The sequence below is a fragment of the Tupaia chinensis genome, unplaced genomic scaffold (genome assembly GCF_000334495.1).
Source record: "Tupaia chinensis unplaced genomic scaffold, TupChi_1.0 Scaffold000274_1, whole genome shotgun sequence".
NCBI classification, from domain to species: domain Eukaryota; kingdom Metazoa; phylum Chordata; class Mammalia; order Scandentia; family Tupaiidae; genus Tupaia; species Tupaia belangeri.
The window spans coordinates 1,264,207-1,272,544 of NW_006159756.1; positions in this window are offsets into that span (position 1 = coordinate 1,264,207).

Sequence of the window (8,338 nt, forward strand, 5' to 3'; positions counted from 1 at the left end):
TTTTTTTTTTGGAGAGGTTTTTGCTATAGGGTGTATGTGCTCTCCAGAAAGACAGAGGGAGACAGAGAGATAGAAAGTGAGAAATCCCCCCCCCCCCCAGGGGGATGGCCACGCCCCAGTCCCTTCCTTCTGCTCTCAGGATCTTGGGCACGCAGACACACGCGCCCGGCGTGAGTTTAAGTCGCTGGTTCTGGCACTCGAACCGCGGTCGACTACATGGGAGTTCAACGACATAGCCATTACGCTAACTGCTGGTCCCTGGTTCAGTCTTCTTAGAAATTATTGGCCAAAGTCAAATTCTGCCACGTCCAGGCTGTCTGCTGCGCCTGACCCTCTCAACTCACAAGACCCCTTCGTCGCTCGGTAATCCTAGCTCGGCCTGTACTTCAGTTCGCTACAGCAGATCTTAATTGAGTGTCTATGACGTGCCAGGCACGTGCTCCGTGTCAGAAGTGCGGAGTAAGGCATGCCCAGGCCTTAAAGAGCTGAGGCGACCGCGTGCTGAATCACAGCAGGCGCGAGTTGCTGGGCGGGAGGGCATTGTGTCTTCTCAGGGTATTTTATTTGCTGGGGACAGAGGCCAGGTTTTACTTCTGTATATTTCCAGAGGTGACTCTCTTAAGTTTCCATTTTGTCTCTCTGTCACTTTAAAGTCAGTTGACGTTTCTTAAGCGATCCCTATGTGCCCAGGCATTTTAATGTATCTTACCTTAGTTTCAGTGTCCTTAGGAAATTTCAGAAAGTCTCCGTTTTTACTACCGTAGTTGTTGTGAACGAAAGAGAGTGGTAAGGATTTCTTGACTTCATTTCAAACTCTTCTGTCTTCTAATCTGTGTAGTTATAAGGCTAAGAAGAAGAAAAAACAGAGACACAGGGACAGCAGGTGGCGCGGTGGTTAAGGCACCGGATTCCCACCTGGCTGACTATGGTTTGAGTCCTGGACCTGGCGGCTTAAAAATCAGGCTGGGCATGTGTGCTTGCACGCCTTGCACCCAACTCCTAAGAGGAGAATGGAGGAGGGGTTGCAACGTGACCATCCCCTGGGGTTGATTTTTCACTTCCCCTCTCTATCTCCTACAAGTGCACATACCCTTTGGCAAAAACTTTGAAGAAATAAAAGCAACAACACCTTAAAAAAAAAAAAAAAAAAGAAACCCTGGAGACATGTTTATCATTTAAGTGACTCAAGCCACAAGTACTGCTGGTGTGTTGTACAATCGCAACTACACAGAGCATCTTACGCTTGGGGGCAAACACTTGGAAGAAAATGAACCAGAACGTCAACTGATGCCGTTTCTGAGTGGTAGGTTTTATGGCTAATTGTTCTCTACTTTTTTTGTTTTCTTGGCTGATTCTTTTATTTTTTTGTCTGTTTTCCAAGTCTTCTTTAATGAGGATTTTTTTCGTATAATGGAAAACATCACATTTTGTTTTGGCTTCCAATAGATACAGTAGTGGAATTTTAAATTTGGCACTAGTCATGGAAAAACTTAATTTGTTTAGTTTAATGTGATATCATGTGGATTGTGCCGTTTTCAAGCTTCTTAATGTTGGCCGCATGGGCTGACTTCAGGTCCAGTTGTTGGGTCATGTATTCTTTGTGACTCATTTAGGAGATCAGTTGTCCTTGCTTTTGGGTCCGGTAGCCAGCTGTGGCATCCTCAGCCAATGGTTAACTGGGAAACTGAAAGAAAGCTGCTCAGAGTCCCCACCTCCCCCTCCTCTTTGACAAACAATAACATGAGCAGTGGCCTCCGTCTGTCCCCTCCGAGTCAGCCAGCGTTTATTGGTACCCACTCTGTGCCAGTGGGGCAACTTCTGGAAGGCCTGTTTTCCTCTTCTTGGGTGATAAGAATACAAGGTCAAATGGACTTCCGGTCAAAGTAGTCTCTGAAAGATGTTTCCTGAAGAGAGCTGTCAGCTAATGTGCCCTGCCACTTCTTCCCGCCCAGCGTGGACTTCCTTGCTGGATGTCTTTCTCTAAAGAAAATATTTATTGTCTTTAGAATGAAGTGCAGCTGTCTGGAGGCTTACAGAGAATGCAAATCCCAAGACAGCTGCATGTCTTCAGCCATGTTTTTTCTCTAGAGCATCTCTACCAGTGTTCTGAAACTTTTAATCAGCCAATCCATGTGTATTTGGTGGTTTCCATTTTCATGGCAGTAAAGCCTTCCACCAGCAAATCAGGGGAATTTAAGATAATGCTTCCCCGGACCAGCATGAGCATACAGTTCCGATCGCTAATGAACAGATTAGCATATGGGCGAGTGTTTGTGTGTTTAGAAGTGAGAGCACTAACTCTGGGCCCGGCTGGAGGAGAACTTGAAGAAGGAGCAGTACTTTTAGGGACAGTTTGCATTTATGTAGGTGCAGAATTGGGGGGATTGAAACCCAAAAGAGTGGAGGAAAGAACAAGAGCTACAGTAGACACTTGGGAATGCGTACGTTGTATGTGGGGGCCAGTGGGTTATGATGGTCAGTGACAGCAGCCACCCGTTATTGAACACCGCGCCAGGCATTGTGGCTGTGGCTTTTCCTGATGCCTTTGCTCAGCAGCTAGAATACTGCCAACTCCGTGGCTTAAGCAACACACATTGCTTTCTCACAGTGCTAGGGGCTAGGAAATTGGACATCAGGGTGTCAGCACATTTGGTTCTTGAGGAGGGCCCTTTTCCTGGCCTGTAGATACCTGCTGTGTCCTCACAGCAGGGGAGGGACCAGTCTGGTTTATCATCATATAAGGGCATTAATCCCATGATGGCGCTCCACCCTCATGAGCTCATCTAAGCCTGTCTATGTCCCACCCCCCACCCCCAATACTATCACACTAGGGGTTTGGGTTTCACTGTATGAATTTGGGTGAGGGTGGGACACAAGCCTTTAGTCCACAGCACCTGAGGTATCTTACTTAGGCCCAGCAGTCAGGTTTACAGGTCCTGTTTTGAAGATACTGACTCTGGGGCCTGGGCAGGCTAATTACCTGACCCATGGTCATAGCTAGTAGACCGAGGAGCCAAATTGTCCACTGGATGGAGCGTTGGCAAGGAACTAGATTGTAAAGCACTTTAACTACCAGGGTAAGACATTCGTACTTCATTATGTAGGGCCTAGAAATGTATTAGGTAGTGTGAAGCAGGAAGGTGATGAGATCAAAATGATTTTTAGGAGTATTAATCTTACAGTCAAGAAGACTCGAGGGAGAAAGTCAGGGAGCTGTTCGGATTGTTTGAGGTAACGTTGTTAGTGTGGGCCTCTTGCTCTTGCCTTGCTTGTGGTCTGTAACTGGAAGTGCCTTTTAAAATCTTGTTCTTGAAGTACAGAGTTGTTGATGCATACTTTTAGGGGGACGGTTACTTTTTCTTAGAGCTTGGACTGTCCGTCCCTTCTGGTCTCCATCATCGCTGTTACAAAGTCTGTAGTCATGGCATAATCTTTTGTGGGGTGTCTGTCTTCTCTCCAGCTACGTTAAAGATCTTTCTTTGTCTTTGGCATTCTAAAATGTTGATCTCTAGTCTCTAGGTTGAGTTTCTTTCTAATGATTACGCTCCTGGTCTGCTGTACTTTGTGTATCTGTGAATTTCTTTCCTGAGAGTTCTCAGTTGTCATCTGTTAAAATGTTGCCTGTTTTGTATTTTCTTCTTTCTTTTGCCACTCTGAGTAAACATAGTCATTCTGTCACCAAGACTCTTAACCTTTCTATCATAATTTCACTTCTTGCCTGTCTGTGCTGTCTAGGTTCTTTATTCATTTTTGTTTTTACAGCTAACCCCTCTGCTTCCAACTGTATTTATTCTTTTTTAAAAAAAATAATTTATTTAATTCCATTTGTTATTATTTTTTAATTTGATCAGAGAGCGACAGAGACAGAGAGTGAAAGGGAGAGTGAGAAAGCAAGCCACCAGGTCCAGGACTCGAACTGCAGTCGGCTATGCGGGAGTCTAGTACCTTTTACCACCATGCCACTTGCTGGCCCCCCAACTGTGTCTGTTCTAGTATTTAACCACTACAGAGTTTTTTCACTATGTTCACTTCTGAAATTTTGCTTGGTTCTTTTTATAGTCTGGCCTCCTTTTACTTGCTTAGCTTTTTACTCCTTTTTATAGTTTACAAAGGCTTCATGGGGGCCAGCAGGTGGCGGAGTGGTTAAGGTGCCGAACACTCCCACGTGGCCAAGCACGGTTCAACCTCCGTACCTGTGACTTGCTTTCTCATTTTCCCTCTCTTTCTCTTTGTGTCTCTCTTTGGTCATATTAAAATAAATGAATGAATAAATTAAAAGAAAGTTTTATGCACAGCTATTTTATATTCCATATCTGATATTAAAAAATCTGGAGTCCTTAGGGATTTACATTTATTATCTATTGTTTCTTTTCTTTCTTTTGTTCTTTTTTTTTATTGTCAGAGGGTGTGTGTATTGCTAGAGTGAGACTGGGGCCGGGACAGGAAGCATCTCCCAAAGGGGCTGGCCATACCATAATCCCTTCTCCCTTCTCCATCCTGTCAGGATTTAGGGCACCCATGCGTATGCGCCTGGAGTGTTTCTCAGGCCAGGGCCCAGATTAGAACCTTAGTCAGCCATGTGGGATCTGGCTTCCTTAACCACTACGCTACTGGGCTGGCCCCTGTTTCTTATGACTCTTACATATGATTTTTTTCTTTGCTTGTAAGCTGTTGGGTTGTTGGAAAAAGTCATGAAGTATTTTTTCTATGTGAAAATGTGTCATGACTTTTCAGGCAACCCAATGATACTTGGTTGGTCTAAATCTGTGAACATTGGGACCAGCAGGTGTGTGTGGGTAAGCTGCTGGACTCCTACATGGCCAACTGCAGTTCAAATCCTAGACTCAGTGGCTGACTTTCTCACTTTCCTTTTCTCTCTCTCTGTCTGTCTCTGGTGAGTGCATGTGTCTTATAACAAATATAAAAAATAATAACAGTAAATAAATAAATAAATACATCTTTTTCTGTTTTTGCCTTAGGGCACATGTGCTCACTGGAGACAGCGACAGAAACAGAGACGGAAAGTGAGAAATCACTTTCTGGGGGTTGGCCACGCTGCAATGCCTTCTCCTCCTGGGATCTTGGGCACACATGCACATATGCTCAGTGTGATTTTTTTTTTTTTTCTGCTATAGGGTGCGTGCGCTCGCCAGACAGACAGAGAGAGACAGAGAGACAGAAAGTGAGAAATCACCCCCCAGGGGGGATGGTCACGCCGCAATCCCTTCTCCTCCATTCTCCTCTCGGGATCTTGGGCACGCACGCGCAGGTACCCGGCGTGAGTTTTAAGCCACCGGATCCGGGACGCGAACTGTGGTCGACTACATGGGAGTCCAGCGACAGAGCCATTACACCAACTTCTGGTTCCCCTCGGTGTAATTTTGAAGCCACCAAGTCCAAGACTGGAATCACAGTCGACTACATGGGAGTCCAGCAACATAACCATTATGCTATCTGCTAGCCATATAATTCTTAAAAAACAATGAAACTGTGAACATCTAGAATGCTTATTTTTGTGAGCTTAGGCTTCGTCCAGTTGCCAGGTCTGCACCCCTGTGATGACCTTAGCCCTTTCAGGGTCTCTGGCATGATCTGAACATCTCAGGTTCCCCTTCCCTACCTTCCTGCTGGCCCAGAGACCTGGTCTCCCCACCAAGGAGTGAAAATGAGTGTTTGTTCTCAAGATATGAGCTCCTGGGAACCAGCAGTTAGCGTAATGGCTATGTCGCTGGACTCCCACGTAGTCGACCGTGGTTCGTGTCCCGGACCCGGTGGCTTAAAACTCACGCCGGGCACGTGTATGTGTGTGCCCAAGATCCCGAGAGGAGAATGGAGGAGAAGGGATTGCAGCGTGACCAACCCCCTGGGGGGTGATTTCTCGCTTTCTGTCTCTGTCTCTCTCTGTCAGGCTGGCAGCCTCACCCACCCCATAGCAAAAACCTCTCCAAAATAAAAATCTGTAAAAAAAAAAAAGATAAGCGCTCCTTCCCTAGTTTACTGCTTTCTAGTTTCAACCTATAGCTATCTTGGCATGCCTTTTCCTTCTCTCTTTCTCTCTCTCTTTTACCATAGGTGCATGTGCTCCTGAGAGAGACAGAATGTGAAAAACCACCCCCCCACCTCAGGGGGGATGACCACATCGCAGTCTCTTCTCCTTTATTTTCCCCTTGGGATAGGGCATGCACATACATATGCCCAGCGTGATTTTCAGGCTGCTGGGCCTGAGACTCAAACTGCAGAGTCAGCCATGTGGAATCCAGCACCTTAACCACCATGCCACCTGCTGGCCCTTGGTTTCTCTCTTGAACGATTCTCCTACTTCTGTGAGCTGAGAGATTCAATAAAGACTGCTTTATATAGGATCGAGTTGTTGGAGTAAAAAGACCCTTCAGCCTTCAGAGCAGCTTAATCCTCTGTACTTTGGGAAACAGGACTCTTGTCTTTCTCCATTTTCCCTAGTCATTACTATAAGAGCCACATGCCCTTCTTTAAATGTTCATGTGTTGAAGGTCATGTTTTTCTTTTGTTTTGCAAATAGTGAAATTGAAATATTTGCTGCTTTTGCAGAGAATACACACCCTGAGAAGTTCTGCCATTCTTGGGGAAGGGATTCTGTGCCTTTTGCTGAGAATCTCTGTTAAGGATGGAGTGCTGTATTGTAAAGAGATACTCGGTTCAATGGCTGTAATCTCTGTCCTTGGACCCATTTGTCTGAGAAGCAGCCATCTGTCACTCGGGGTGCAGCAGCTCAGAATTCGGAGTTGCAGCTCGTGCACACTCGGCACCGCCTGGGACAGCAGCTACTCACACGGCTAGTGACAGACGCAGGTGGAGACCTCGGGGATGGCACGAATGTCACGAAGGTGACCCTGCGCTCTCCAGCAAGATCCCTGACTTGGACAGGATGAAATGCTGGCTCACTGGAAGGCCCCACCCGTGTGCTTTGAGGACAAACCACCCACTGCCTCTGTGCGAGGCTCCTTTGTTCGCAGGCTCAGCTACTTCTCAGGGTGAGGAAGGAGCACAGGTCGTGGGCGTCAGGCATTCGGGGCTCATTTCTGAGCTTTGCATGTGATTTGCTTTCTGGACCTTGGGGGAAATAATGCTGGTTTTAATCCAAATCACTTGAACATAATTAAGACCCCACCTTTCTCACTTTCACGTATCACTTTACATATGAAGTTTAGATACAAATAAGTGATTTTATGGGCATGTGAGAATTTTTAACCGCTAAGTGAATTGGTTCGTATTTGTTAATTATAATTGCATGAAAAGGTTTTGAAAATCTAGTCAGGCTCTCTTCTTCTCCAGAACGTGTAGACCTATTTTAGGGTCAGGTAAGCTTGGTGTGAAGCCTACCTGTGCTCTAAGAGGTTGGGAAAGGCTCTTCAGGACCTCAGATTTTTACGTATTAGATGTAGTATTTTCAGTTCCTGTGTTGTTTACCACGAAGGAAATGTGGTTAGGCTGGTATGCATTGAATTTGACTTCATAGCATCAGCTGTGAAGTTTTTACTCTGACCACGTTTGGTTTAGCGTTTGAGTCCCCTGGCAATGAGGAGAGCCTCGAACCTCAGCCATGAATCTAGAGCACTGGCCCAGTAGAGCAGATAGCGTCTTTTATTTCCAGACAGTTTTTGAGCTGGAAGGAACATCACCGAAGTAGCTTATGTCCTGAACATTTTTTTTTTTTTTTATGGTTTTTGTCATAGGGCACATGTGCTTGCCAGGGAGAAAGAGACAGTGAGGAGGAAAGTGAGAAATAACTGCCCCCCCTTCCCATGGCCATGCCACAATCCCTTATCCTCCATTCTCCTCCTGGGATTTCTGGCACGTGTAAGCACATGCATGCGTGTGCACACACACACACACACACACACATACACACAGAGCATGATTTTTAAGCTGACAGATTCAGGACTAGACTGCTGTCAGCCATGTGGGAGTCCACCCTTCATAACTCTCACGACACCTGCTGCCCCATGTCAGGAATAGTTTTTAAGCAAAGCTGAAAGCTATAGACCCTTTTCTCCAAAAAAAAAAAAGTACTTTTATGCACGTATGTAGAAGTTTTATGTATTATTTTTTGGAGTTTGTAGCTCCCTAGGTGGACATTTATGTACCTGAGGTTGAGAAGCCTACTCCAGGGCCTGGGGCCTTTGGGGGGCACACATTCTTGGAGTGCCTACTGATATGGTTACTAGCTGCATGCAGAGATCAAGGGTGCTATGAAAAAGGCTTGTTATTCTGACACTCACTCTTTCTATTCTGTTGAAGTTTAACTGTTCTGTTAGACTGTTCAATGGATGATACTGTTGGTGGCAACCATCTGGCTGTG